The sequence below is a fragment of the Notamacropus eugenii genome, chromosome 2 (genome assembly GCF_028372415.1).
Source record: "Notamacropus eugenii isolate mMacEug1 chromosome 2, mMacEug1.pri_v2, whole genome shotgun sequence".
Classification (NCBI taxonomy): domain Eukaryota; kingdom Metazoa; phylum Chordata; class Mammalia; order Diprotodontia; family Macropodidae; genus Notamacropus; species Notamacropus eugenii.
The window spans coordinates 11,058,148-11,073,383 of NC_092873.1; the positions used below are offsets into that span (position 1 = coordinate 11,058,148).

The 15,236-nt window shown below is 38.3% G+C and overlaps 1 long non-coding RNA gene across 2 annotated transcripts; it reads right to left on the minus strand.

The window, feature by feature from the left end:
* Positions 1 to 7,575: 7,575 nt before the first annotated feature.
* Positions 7,576 to 9,189, minus strand: LOC140524359 (uncharacterized). Of its 2 annotated transcripts, none has more exons than XR_011973689.1 (2): positions 9,087 to 9,189; positions 7,576 to 7,767 (listed from the first exon to the last, which is right to left on the minus strand). It is a non-coding gene; the product is annotated as an uncharacterized lncRNA (long non-coding RNA). The 2 variants fall into 2 exon arrangements; XR_011973690.1 differs by having other exon boundaries at positions 7,576 to 7,770.
* Positions 9,190 to 15,236: the final 6,047 nt, after the last annotated feature.

Below are 15,236 nucleotides of genomic sequence, written 5' to 3' on the forward strand. Positions count from 1 at the left end.
TCCAATTTTCTATTCAACTCTGGGGTTTTCATCGTGAATGCTTGAAAGTTTTCTATTTCATTGAATGACCGCTTTTCCCTCTGAAGTGTTCTACTCAATATTGCTGGGTAGGTGATTCTTGGTTTGAATCCCAGGTCCTTTGACCTCTGCAATATCATATTGCAACTCCCCAGTCCCGTAATGTAGAAACTGTTAGATGTTCTGCTTTTCTGATTGTATTTGCACCATACTGGAATTTTTTCTTTCTGGCTGGGTGCTGTATTTTCTCCTTGACCTAGGAGTTCTGAAATTTGGCTGCAATATTCCTAAGAGCTTTTCTTTTTGGATCTCTTTCAGGAGGTGAAATTTTTACCTTCTGCTTCGAGAATATCGGGGCAATTTTCTGAGATAATTCCATGAGAGATGGTGTCTAGGGTCTTTTTTGGGATCACGACTTTCACGTAGTCCCATGATTTTTAAATTGTCTCTCCTGGATCTATTTTCCAGGTCACTTGTTTTTCCAAAGAGATATTTCACATTGTCTTCTATTTTTTCATTCTTTGGGGTTTTTTACTGATTATTTTATTTGCTTCAGTGTTGTCCAATCACTTCCCATTATCTTAGATTTTTTTCAGCATCCTCGTCCTCATTGTCTCCTCTCTCCCTACTCCATCGCAAAGACAGCAAGCGGTATTAAAGAGCCTATACAATACATTCCTATTGAATGCAATTTCACCTCCGTCGTGTTGTATAGAAGACTTAAAATGAGTGGGAAAAACCATAAAACCAAACCAAAGGTAACACACAAAAAATGGTTTGCTTCATGCTGTGATGTATCCCACAGTTCTTTCTTTGGACGTGAAAGGCATTTTGCCTCCAAAATCCATTGGGAATTGTTGAAGTCCTTGCATTGCTTTGCAGGACGAAGTCTACCAGAAAAATTCCTCACACACTGTGGTTGTACACACACACTGTGTACAAAGTTCTCCTGGTTCTCCTCCTTTCACTCAGCATCAGTACCTGTAAGACTTTCCTGGCCTCTCTGAAGTCTTCCTGTTCATCATTTCTTATAGCAGAAGAGCATTCCCTTACATTCATATATCACATCTTGGTCAGCCATTCCCCAAATGATGGGCATCCCCTTGATTTCCAGTGTTTGCCCATCATAAATAGAGCTGCTTTAAATATTTTTATACGTGGGAGACCCTTTCCTATATTGCTGTATCAAAGGGTATGAACATTTTTGTAGCCCTTTGGGCATCGTTCTAAATGACTCTCTAGGATGACTGGATCAGATCACAGGTCCACCAACAATGAATTAATGTTCCAACTCTCCTACATCGTTTCCCACAATTATCATCTTCGTGTTGTCTCATGTGAGCTTATCTTATAAGTGTGATATGGCACCTCCAAGTTTTTTATTATTTGCATCGCTCTAATCAGTATTGATTTACAGAACTGGTTCATGTGACTACAAGTAGCTTTAATTTCTTACTCTAAAATGTGCCTATCCCTATCCTTTGACCACATACCAGGTGGGAAATGACTTGTATTCTTGTCCACTTGACTCAGTTCTCTCTATATAGTAGAAACTAGACCTTTTACACAGACCCCAGTGGCAAAACTTCTTTCCCAGTTTCCTGTTTTCCTCCTAATCTAGGTTGAATTGGATTTGATTCTGCAAAAACTTTTCAAGCTAATATAATCGAATTTATCCGTTGTGCACTTCATAATGTTCTCTCTCTCTTCAGTCAAAAATTTCTCCATTCTCCATAAAATGGACAAATACAGTATTACTTGCTCCTCTAATTTCTTTATAGTATCAATCTTTATACCGAGATCATTTGGACTTTATTCTTGTGTAGGTATCAGGTTTTGATCTCTGTCCAGTTTCTGCCACACTGCTATCCAGTTTCGCCAGCAATTTTTGTCGAACAGTGGGTTCTTTTCCCAGAAGCTGGAATCTTCGGCTTTCTCGAACAATAGATTGGGACATTCATTGTCTATTGTGTCTTGTGTACCTATATTTTTCCCCTGGTCGGGTCTACTCCTCTGTGTCTTAGCCAGTAGCAAATGGCTTTGATGAATGCTGCTTTGTAATACAATTTGAGATCTGGAAGTACGACCCCACTCCACTCGCATTTTTTAAATTAAGTCATTTGATTTTCTGGACCTTTTGTTCTTCCAGATGAATTATGATTCTTTCTCTATATTTTGTAGCTCTCGAAAATAGTTATCTGGTAGTTTGATAGGTATTGCACTAAAGAAATAATGTAATTTCAGTTGAATTGTCATTTTATTATATTGACTCAGCCTACCCATGAGCAACAGATGCTTTAATACCTACTGAGATCTGACTTTACTTGTGTAAAAAGTGTTTTGTCAATGTGTTCATATAGCCCCTGGTTTTCTTCTGACAGGTAGAATCCCAGATATATTACAGTGAATACTGTAGCTTTCAGTGGGAGAAGGTAGAGAAGTAGGAACTCAAAGTTTGAGGAACGTATTTTGTAGAATTGTTTTTGCATACAACTGGGAAAAAGGAAATAAAGGGAAGATAATGGAGTACAGAAATTTATTTTGCCCTACAAGACAAGGGAGAGGACGGGGACAAGGGAATGTAGGGGTATGATAGAAGGGAGGGTATATTGGTTGAAGGGGTAGTGAGGATGTTCAGTGTTTTAAGGTGGGGTTGGGAAGACATGGGGAGTAAATTTGGAACTCAAAATTTTGTGGAAATAAATGTTGAAAACTAAAAATAGATAAACACTTGAAATCAACGAATGAATCAGTGAATGAATAAAAGCTGTAGCTTACCTGACCCTGAGGTGGCTGTTGTGAGAAAGCAGAGGCTAGATGAAATCATTCAAGATTTCCCAGGACTTACCAGAGAGCTAGCTGCCTTAAGTGTGTGGGAGGAGTGGTCTGGCCACAGAAGATCTCCTCTGTTGAACTAGAGCATAGGAACACTCTGTGGTTGGTGAACGTGTCTGCACTACTGTCTTCCCTAGTCCCCTAGGATTCTGAGGCATGTATAGATTCCTGGTGTTGGTTTGCGGACTCCAACGCACTGGGGTTTCACATTTCTTCCTTGTTCGCTGAAGTTCTTGATAATTTCTTAGAAGATAATTGTCCAGGTCCTTTTTTGCACCATGGCTTTCTGTTAGACCAAGAATTCTTGCATTTTCTCTCCTGGATATATTTTCCAGGTTAGTTCCAGAACACCTACAGTACTGGTCCCCTTCAGCCTCAGCAAGGGGGACCACGCAGCCCTTTGAGATTTTCTGAACCTCACAGGCTAAGAGACTGTTTTCCACTTTGGCTGATCCCACTGTTCCAGGATTTGTCCTGGGGAATTATTTAAAGGGTTTTTCAAAGATCAGCAAGGGGAAGGGCAGAGCATTGAACAATCACTCCTGCATCTTGGCTCCCAGAAGTTCAAGTAGATAACTTACAGACTTTGGATCTGTGGGCTGAGAGTCACAGGAGTGACTGCTGCTGTTACCAAGGGTCCTGTACATCTATGTCCCTCACTTACACAGGACTCCTTTCCTGGGCTGATATGTTGGAGAATTCGCATACCTTCTTCAGTTTCAGTCCAGCCAGGTGCTCCACTATGGTGTGTTCTGTGCTGATGCAGCATGTGCACTCCACGCTCCCCCAGCCCCATGTTAGAGATTCTTCCCATCGAAATTCCAGACCGTCCTGGGTTGGAAATCTGCCACACTCCATCTCACAGTGGATTCTGCCACTCTCAGATTGATTCAGGGTAATTGTAACAGGGCAGCAGAGTCAAGATAGTAGAGTGAAAGGAACGACTCACCTAAGCTCTTGGCAAAACTCCTTCGGATACCTCTGAAGGCAGAATCTGACCAAATTTTGGAGGTGTGCGATCCAGTGAGAGACAGACTGTGGCGGATTCAGAGCCCAGGACAGACTGGAAGGTCCACGGGAAGGATCGGTTCTGCGGAGGTCAACCCACAGCACACAGTGCAGTGTGGCCAGCAGAGTGGAGTGGAGGGGCCCCGGGAAACCTGATAGCAGCAGGCAGAATGGGCTTAGCTGCAGCCATGTTTGGGAGGCCATCAAAGCCAAGCCAGTGAGAGCTACTGAGTGCCAGATATCAGCAAAGCAGCTCCTGAGAGTTTCAGCCCTCAGATCAAACAAGGTGAACCTACTTGAACTCCTGGGAACCAGGATGGCAGAGTGATCAGTAAGTGCTTTCTCCTCCCACCCTGATGACTGTGAAAGAACCATAAAATATTTCCCCATAAAAATCCTGAGTCAGCGGGAACAGCAAAGGGGGCAAATAGTCTCCTAACACCTGAGGCTAGGAATATAGCTAAAGGGGATTTCTCCTACTGTGGCAGAGGCAAACCAGAAGGTCAGAGGACCCAGGGCAGAGAAAAGTCGCACTGGGACCCAGCCGAGCCTCAGCACCGTGAGAGGGGCTCCAGAAGGGGTGGGAACTCAGACTAGCATCTAGGAGTGTCTTAGCACTCCAGGAGAAAATGGGAAGACAATAGGGCAGCTGTAATCACCATCCCCTGAGCTTACTTTTGTCTCAGTGCAAATGAGGAGATCTCCTGTGACGAGACCACACCTCCCCATACTTAAGGAGCTAACCTCAGGGCTGATATGGGATACACAAAGCAAAAACTTGCTCTTAGTTTTTTCACAAGTCAGCTCAACACCAAGTTGCACAGCTTCTAACTGAAAGCATTAGAAGCCACAACACACAATCAATATCATGAACAAGAAAAAGCAGAAGGGCAAAAACCATAGAATCTTTCTATGGGAATAAGGACCAAAACACAAATATCAAAGAGGTCAGTACTGGGGCTGTACTTCCTTCTGAAACTTCAGAATGGTCTAGAAACAGCTCACATGCACAAACAACTCTCCTGGAACACCTGAAGAAAGAAATAGAAGAAAAACTGACCAATGATTTTAAAATGATAAAAAAAGAATTCACTGATGAGAACATCTCCTTGAAAAGAAAAATCGAAAAAATGGAAAAGGAATACAAAATTAACTGAAGAAAATAACTCTCTAAAAGGAAAAGTTAGTCAAATGGAAAAGGAAGAACAAAACCAAACTGGGAAACTTTGGCAAATGGAAAAGCAAGTACAAAAATTAACTGGAAAAAATCACTCCTTCAAAGGAAAAATTGGACAGATGGAAAAGGAGATGCCAAAGTAAACTGAAGAAAACAATTCCATAAACATTACAATTGGGCCACTAGAAACCAATTAATCAAGGAGACAGCAAGAAGCAGTCAAACAAAATCTAAAGAATGAAAAGATAGAAGAAAATGTAAACTATCTACCCAGAAAAACAACTGACCTGGAAAATAGATCCAGGAGAGACAATTTAAGAATTCTTGGCCTGCCAGAGAGCCATGATGAAAAAAAGAGTCTGGACAGTATCTTCCAAGAAATCATCAAGGAAAACTGCCAGAAGTGCTAGATGCAGAGGGCAAAATATTCATCGAAAGAATCCACCGTTCCCCTCCCGAAAGGGATCCCAAACTCAAAACCCCAAGAAATATCGTGGCCATATTCCACAACTATCAAGCGAAGGAGAAAATACTACAGGCAGCTAGAAAGAAACAATTCAAATATGAAGGAGCTACAGTCGGGATCACACAGGACCCTGCAACTTCTACAATAAAAGATCGACGGAATTGGAACCCAATATTCCTTGAAGCAAAGAAGCAGGGATTACAACCAAGGATCAACTACCCAGCACAGTTCAGCATAACATTTTAGGCAAAGAGACCACCATTCAACGAAGTGAAGGATTTCCAGACCTTCCTGACAAAAACACCCGAAAGTAATAGACGATTTGATATTCAAATGCAGGTCTCAAGAGAAGCAGAAAAAGGTAAACGGGGGGGGGGACTTGTTACTCAATTTGGGCAAACTGCTTACCTCCATATGAGGAAAGATGATATCTGTTAATCTTGAGAATTGTGCATCTATTATGTAATATCAAAGGGATATATGCAGAGGGAACGGGCATAAAGTAAATGATGTCATGTTAAAAATATGATTGAAGTATGCCCAAAGGTTTCTAAGAGGAGATGTGAAAAGGAGGAAGTAGAAAATGGTAAATTACATCACAGGAAGAAGTACAAAAGTATAGTAGAGGGAAAGAGGGGAGGGTGATGAGCATTGTTTGAGAGGTACTCTCATCTGATTTGTTTCAAGCAGGGAACAATAACCTTAAGTAGATAATCCTACCTAGCTCCAGAGGCAGTAGGAGGGGAAGGGGGAAGAAAAGGGAGGGAAGATAAAAGGGAGGAAAGAAGCAGTAAGGGTAAAGGAGAGTAAAAGGGAGTGGGGTCAAAAGAAGGAAGGGAAGGCTGCAGGAGGAGGTGGTGAAAAGTCAAATTTATTCAGATTCTCCTTTTAGAGATATCTGAAGGAATTTCTGGTACAGCATAGGTGAGTACACGCTCTCCCTCTCCCATCTTGCACAACAGCCCCCTCAGATTCTATTAAAAAGCAGCAATCATCCAACCCACTTGGTACTGGCTAAGACATAGTTGGTTGGGCATAGGTTAGGTACACAAGAGACATTAATCAATGCTTATAGGATCCTATTGTTTGAGAAACCCAAGGATTCCAGCTTCTGGGATACAAACTCACTGTGTGCCAAACCTGCTGGGAAAACTGGAAAATAGCATGGCAGAAACTGGGCATAGTTTCGAGCATATGCTCGAAAAAAAAAGTCCAAATGGTTCACGATCAAGCTATAAAGACTGATACTATATAAAAATATCAGGGAGCAAGGAATAGATTATTTCTCAGTTGAAGGACAATGGGGACATTTATGACCAAATAAAAGATAGAGAATATTATGAAATGCAAAATGCATAATATTGATTACACTACATTTAAAAAATTTTGCTCAAACATAGCCAATGCACCCAAATTAGGAGGGAAGCAAAAAACTGGGATTTTTATGAATATTGGCTGGAGAAAGGCCTCATTTCTAAAATATATAGAAAACTCATTCAAGTTCAGAAGAATACAAGGCCTTCCCCAACTGATAAACAGTCAAACGATATGAACAGGTACTTTTTAGAGGAAGTAATTAACGTTATGTATGGTGACAGGAAAAATGTCCTAAATCATTCTTGGTTAGAGATATGAAAATCAACACAACACGAAGTTAACTCTCGGTTGATGCACTAAGATGTTAGCAATCAGCAGCAGGAACTCACATATGTCGAACCAGTGTTCTCCAGTACACAAAACGGAAGGAAAAATACATCTGAAAGTAAGCTTGTCTTCTTTTTTAATTAAAAAATGACAACTAGTTTAGCAATTGTATCTGAATAAGAAGTAAACCTGTCTTACCTATTATCTCTTAAATAGAAATTACATTATAACGTTCAACGATAGGTAATTAAAGTGTTCTAGCCAATTTAGTGGTCTCTAGAATTCCTGCAACAACTAACAATTTGAGGGACACTGTTAAAAATATAGTGAAATAAACGTTTTTAATAAAGGATTGTACAAACATATTTTCATACATATACACATGGTGCATATTAAAACAAGACACAACATATTTTCGAAGTCAAGATTTGTTCACTTTTGTATATTTAATGGAAAAGCAGTAAACATTGTTAAACATAGTTCATTTGATACATAAACATTATTTCTTCCTCTAAGCGTATTTCCGGATGCTGATTCATCTTTGGCATTCTCAAGGATTTTTTAGTCTGTTGTCTCCTGGAGAAGTCCGTCAAGGTTTGAAATCAAAGTTTATCAGTAGCTGCTGGGAAAGCAAAGAAGGAAAATCTATTGACCTTATATATATGTACGTCTATATGTGTGTATGTATACACATACCACATGTAGGTATGTGTGTAATTCTTTACTTTTACTTGGGACAAAGGATTCATTATAGGAAGGAATTCTGTGTGTGAGAAGCATGAAAATTGTCACTGGTCCAACTGAGCCTAAGAGTGTCCTGAGCCCTTTGAAGTGAAGGAAGTTGGTCATGGTGTCATAGGCAGCATGTATCTTATCATAGGGATGAGTTGAACTCAAGCTCTTGGGGAAGTCATCTACCATACAAGGTGTTTTAAAGTTCAAACACAAGGCTTTCAATGTTTCAAGTGCTATAATAAAGTTCCTCTTTTTATTACCCTTAAGATGTGTGTTGATTTGATTTTAGCAAATTGTTACTATGATCTTCCTTTTAAATTTTTGCCGTAGAAATCACTATATACATAACAATCAGGATGATGTTCATAAAAACTTCTTTACTTATGCTCATATTGAGCTTTACTTCCTACTTAAGAATGCTGATATTTGCTTTTGAGTTCACCACACAATCAATCATGCCAATAATTTGATTTGCCTATTTCAAGAAAATAAGAACCACAATAGCAGTTTGCGGCAACTTCTTTGTATCTTTTGGTTAAACTGATACCCAGGGCGTCAATAAAAATTTTGCTTTGATTTTCAGTACTGTTGGTCATGGGAAAAAGAGTGTCAATTGAGGTACTAACAATTATATTGATATTTGTAAACGGTTTTTCAATCCTGGCATTCTTAGTACCGTTTGCCCCCTCTCTCTTCACCCTCATGAAATCATCGTAGAATCACAGGATTAAACAGAATAATAGAATCTCAGGATTGAATATGACTTCAATAGCTTTCTAATCCAGACAGTCCTTGATCCTCTATCATCCTGAGGGCATTCGCCCAATGTGACTCATTTCTCATTTGAAGATCAGAAGGTGCTACCGAGAACTCAGCACTATTCTTTCTTCTGTTTCATGGGATATGGTGGCCAAAGATTCATTACTTACTGACCAGGCTTCGGCATGTAAGTCTCTCTGTAATTGACCAGGCTTCTCTTCTGGAAACAGACACAAGAGGGCTTGTGCCACCTTTCTAGCTTATTGGAAAGAAGCTGCTAAATCTTGCACTTCACCTGCAAAGAAGAATCCCTGGTTGCTTCAACGTGATGAAGAAGAGGGATGTGGAAATGAAACAGCACCTCTGTGGAAGTTTTTCACCATATTTAAAAATCAGGTATAGTATCTAATTATAACATTTTATTTGTGACCAATTAGGACATACCTTCATTGAATTCCCTAGTTATATTTTCTTCCAACTCCTGTCACATCTGAAGTCAAATGAAAAGACAAGTCAGAACAGTGAGGTAAATGAGGAAATGGGAAGTCAAGATAATACACAGAACTCAAAAAATCTTATAAAGAATGCAGACATCCAAAGAAATGACTAATAAAATTAAGACCTCAGTATATTTGATTTTAGACATTCAAAAGAAAAGCTATTGATGTAATAAATTAATATTATTATGAACACAATCATGAATTTCTGACGATTAAATACAAAGAGACATGTGAACATTTTTAGCACAGTAGTCATGTCTCAGGTTGGGAATACAATTTTCGTCTGTGTTAAGCAAATTGTGCCCTCTTTATTTCCATTGGATCAATATAACATTTTTCGTTAAAAAGAAAATCAATTTCATATTCTATGCTTAAAATACTTAATTTCAAACATTAAAATTGTCTTCATTAAGTTTCAGTATAAACAGAAAATGACCCGTAAGTGGTCCTTAACAGAAAAGAAAATTCCTGGAAATGATGAAATACAATACACTATCGCCAAGGAAGGGCAGAGAGTACTAAATGAAAGCCGCTCCTGCATTGTCTGTTACATGCGAATTATTTCTTTATCCAGGCAGACACTGATTTCATTTGAATTTCAAAATACATGCTTTCTCCTTGTGCAGATTTTAGAAACCACGCTAAGATAAATTCTACTTCCATCTTTAACTTGTAAAGAAGGAAGGAAAGATTGTTTCCTCATTCATTACTTCAATTCTTAAAACCACTTCATAGATACAGAAAGAGAAGATGAAATGGGAAATCACTGTTGATAACGATTAAAATGGTATAGTTTCCCTTTCAGGAGACAAATGAAATAGTTTGAATAGTATAGATAGATATGAGGTCAATCTTACAACATACACATACACCATTATTTGGACATTTTGTTTGTATTGAGTGTGACCTGGTGTGGAGTATGCCGACTTCTCATGTACTATAATTTTGTGCCTCCACTCTTAAGGCCACTCTCGTAATTAGTTTTTGCGTTCTGTATTCTGCAAATGTGAAGTTCAAGACGGGTTTGTGGGAATTATTTCGTGTTTACCTAAGTAATGATAATGTTTGTTGCCTACGTAAGGGTCAAGGATGCCCTTCGCGCTGAACATAAGGTGAATGTAAGGTTAATGGTACATGGGGGAAGAATTCAAGACCTCCCCATCCATTAATGGGCCTCAGACATGTTTTGCTAATTTCTAACGAGGCACAGAGTCACAATAGTCTTGCCCTTCAGCCCTGAAAAGAGTATCTATGCTTTGACGTGAGGGTTTATTTTGGGCCTTAGTATTTGGACTCTTAATAATCACTCTGAAGGCAGGAGTGTCCATACTCTGACTACTTCTTAAAGAGGCCTATTCAATGAATGAGCAAGGAGTCACCCTAAGGGAATACCTGTATAGCCATTGGCCTAAAAGTGCCAAGGTCTCCCATTGCATCTGTGGTCATCTCCAGGCCTCCTGAGGAATATCACTTCACTAGATTCAGATGGCTCTGGGGACGAAGTGATTCTATTGACGTTGCACAGCCCTCCCTCACTCAGAACAAATTCAAGTGTCATCAGTTCTTTGATGGGAACGTGTTCTTCGGGGATGAAGAACAAACACATGTACGTGTCCATGGAGAAAAATATTTATAGCAGCTCTCTTTGTGGTGGCCCAAAACTGGAAATCAAGGCGATGACCATCAATTGGGGAACAGCTGAATAAACTGTGGTATTTAACTGTAATGGAATGTGAATATACTATAAGAAATGATAAAGAGGAAGACTTTGAGAGACCTGGAAAAACTTGTATGAAATGATGCTGAGTGAAAGGAGCAGAACCATCAGTCCTTTTCACACAGCACCAACCACAATGTGTGAGAAATGTTTCTAGTAGACGTAGTCCTTCATTGCAATGCAAGGACTTAAAAAATTCAGAATGGTCTCTTAAGGTAAAACGCCTTATACATGCAGACAAAGAACTACGGAACTGGATCACAGAATGAAGCAGAACATTTTCTTTTGTATTATGTTTTCTTTTGTTTGATGATTTCTCCCATTCGTTTTAATTCTTCTAAGGAACATGAATAAGGTGAAAATGAATTGAGTAGGAATGTATGTATAGACCCCATATGAAATTGTATGTTTTCTCATGGAGGGCGGGTGCAGATAGGAGGAAGGGGGGGAAGGGACGAGAAAAAAATCTAAGATATATGGAAGTGATTGTAGAACACTGGAAACACATAAAATAATAATTAAAAAAGAAAAAATGTTATTCCATCTTCTATCTCCAAGATGTTCCAAAGACTTTCTCCCATGCCAGCATATAATCCCACCTTCCCTGCGTCTTCAGAATACCCAGTATCATTTGAAAGCTCAGTTCAAGTGCGTCCAAGTCCTATTTTCATTCCGAGTTCATTTGCCCACCGTGCAAAACAAATGACCTTGTAGGTAGTGTGTATATGCTTCGTACTTACTTAGATAAAAGCATAAATGGCTTTTAGTCCTTCTCAAAGGCATCCCTCCTTCCACACAGTGGAGATGGGTTGACAATCATAGTTTAAGTCATTTTATGAATATTAACTCAACCGTTGGTAATTTCAGTGTACGATGACTGAGAAATTACTCTGTTATTGCTAAAAATCCTTAACACACTTAATGAAGTCACCACAATAAGGGAGAAGACAAAATAAAATTCTAGTGAAACTGAAAGATAGCTTAGAAGGATCGATCATTGTTGGTTTCACTACGTGCTCCAAAGCAACAAGATCCATCTTTCCACATAATTGGCCATCACATACAGCAATGATTACGACAAGTCTTTATAAAAAGACCACCATGAAGATAATTGTTACCTCCATGCCAGTAATGTGTTGAATAGAGCAAAGAAGAGACCTTCTGTGAGAAATAAAGAGGTGTTTATTCAAATCATAGCTTCTTTTGATGTTTAGTGACTTCAGAACAAAGATGGAAAAAAAGGGGATTCTAGAAGGTATGCTGAAAAACATAACTCACGTTTGAGAAATGAAAGAGAACAAAGGCTTTTAAGATGATTTAGAATATTTCTCTGTCTGCATGTCTCTTCTGATGATTTTTTTCCAGAAGAATTTGAAGGTAACTACCCAAAGCAAAAGAAAACCACACACAAAGAAGAAATGAAATTGGTTATTATGAGAGAAGAAAAGATTGATTCCTGGAAATGACATCAGAACCAGCTGACTACAATCTGAATATAGACTAGTTGTTGTTTTTTTAATGGCAAAAATAAACTTCTATTCATAAGGCAATTATATGGTGATATAGATGCCCCAGCATCTATGGTGGTCCAAGCCATGAACAGAGAGCAAGTAAGACCATTGAGTAATATTGAGTACACACATTTTCATGGATATAGTTGCAGAGAACAGAAGGGTGAAACAAATTGTTGATTAAGGAGCTGCAGAAGTAAGAACACATGTATAGATCTTATACCACATGGTTCAATGAAATAAAATGAAGTGAAGGTGAGCTGATTGGCAAAGGGAAGGAGTGATTATAATTCCTATCTATGTACAAGTAAAACAAAGTGGTCAACTATGGCTTAATAAGGAGACTTTCTCATGCAATATTTTCTTAAAAATTGCAAAACTATCTGTTTTCAAAATGAACGTTTTAATTAAAACTTCACGATGAAGACATGTTTATTAACTTTTATTCATGTTTCATTATATCAAAATCACTCAGAAGATTACTAGACACTGACCCAAAATGCTTAATCATTTGATCTTCCCTGAGTGATTAACACATTCAGTACATATATTTTTAAGGCATTTTAGTAGTGTCTTTAAAAAAAATGAAACATTTGCTGTATTGAATGTTGACTGCATTACATTTATCATGTTGGCTCTGGGAGGTCCTTAGAATTAGGCACGTTTTATAAAGGGAGAGAAAGATGCCATAGATATGCAATATCTTTTAAGTTTCTAAACTTAGTTGAAGAAAATACGCATACATATAGGATATTTACTAATATACTATTTTACTATTTTACTATTAGTACTTTACTAATACTAATAACTAAATTAGGACGTAATTCTGTATATTATATGTGATGACTTTGCAAAAGATTTCTCTACAGTATTGAATAAAAAAGATGTGTTGATATGGGTATGGTTTTTTTTTTTATATAGATGTTGAAGACGTTCTAAAAAAAGCAGAAGGATCACAGAAAGACTGTGTTTTAAGTGGTAAGATGCCAGTACCATGGGAAAATAATCAGAGGAGATAAAACCCATCTTTAAGAACTGGTTAAAGAGGAAATAGAATTCATTTATTTATATTTTTTATTTTGTAATGTTTAACAATCACTGCCATACAATTGTGATTTTATCCCCCCCACCTACCACCCACTCCCCCCTCCCTCCCCACGACTGCATACAATTCTGTATAGATTCTACATATACTTTCCTATTGAGTATATTTTCACTATAGTCATGCTATGTAGTCAGACTAAGATAAATGAAAGAAATCGTATAACAAATCAGAACATGATACACAAACACATACACATACACAAACATGATATGCTACATTATGTGAGTGACTTCCATATTTCTCTCTCTGAGTGTGGCAGGCATTTTGCCTTGAGATCCTCCATTGGGATTTTTTTTTTTTTTTGGTAAGAAGTTCTTGTGTTATTACACAAATCTAAGTCTACCAGAAAAAACTCTCACATACTGTGGTTGTTGCTGTGCATAAAGTTCTCCTGGTTCTGCTCCTTTCACTCAGCATCAGGTCATATAAGTCCTTCCAGGCCTCTCTGAAGTCTTCTTGTTCATCATTTCTTATGGCACAATAGTACTCCATTACATTCATATACCATAATTTATTCAGCCATTCCCCAATTGATGGACATCCCCTTGACTTCCAGTTTTTGGCAACTACATAGAGTGCAGCTATAAATATTTTTATACATGTGGGACCCTTTCCCATTTTTATGATCTCTTGGGGATATAGTCCTGGTAGCGATATTGCTGGGTCAAAGGGTATGCACATTTTTGTAGCCCTTTGGGCATAGTTCCAAATTGCTCTCCAGAATGGTTGGATGCGCTCGCAGCTCCACCAACAATGAATTAGTGTTCCAACTTTCCCACATCCTCTCCAGCATTTATCATTTTCTTGTTCTGTCATGTTTGCCAGTCTTATAGGTGTGATGTGGTACCTCAGAGTTGTTTTGATTTGCATCTCTCTAATCAATAGTGATTTAGAGCATTTTTTCATATGATTATAGATAGCTTTAATTTCTTCCTCTGAAAATTGCCTGTTCATATCCTTTGACCATTTATCAATTGGGGAATGACTTGTATGATTATACATTTGGATCAGTTCTCTATATATTCTAGAAATGAGGCCTTTATCCCCGAGCTTAGCTGTAAAAATTCTTTCCCAATTTACTACATCCCTCCGGATTTTGGTTGCATTGGGTTTGGTTGTGCAAAAACTTCTCAGTTTACTGTAATCAAAGTTATCCATTTTGCATTTCATAATGCATTCTATCTCTCCTTTAGTAAAGAATTCTTCCCTTCTCCATAGATCTGATAAATACACTATTCCTTGCTTCTCCAGTTTATTCATGGTATCAATCTTTATACCTAAATCATGTACCCATTTGGACTTTATTCTTGTGTACGGTGTCAGGTATGGGTCTATGCCTAATTTCCGCCACACTGTTATCCAGTTTTCCCAGCAATTTTTGTCAAACAATGAGTTCTTATCCCAGAAGCTGGGGTCCTTGGGTTTATCAAACAGAAGGTTGCTATATTCCTTGCCTACTGCATCTTGAGTGCCAAGTCTATTCCACTTGTCTACCTCTCTGTTTCTTAGCCAATACCAAGTGGTTTTGATAATTGCTGCTTTATAGTACAGTTTGAGGTCTGGTAGCGCTAGGCCACCTTCCCAAGCATTTCTTTTCATTAGTCCCTTTGATATTCTGGACCTTTTGTTTTTCCAAATGAATTTTGATATTATTTTGTCCAGCTCTAGAAAGTAATTGTCTGATAGTTTAATTGGTATGGCACTAAATAGGTATATTAATTTGGGTAGAATTGTCATTTTTATTATATTAGCCCGGCCTAC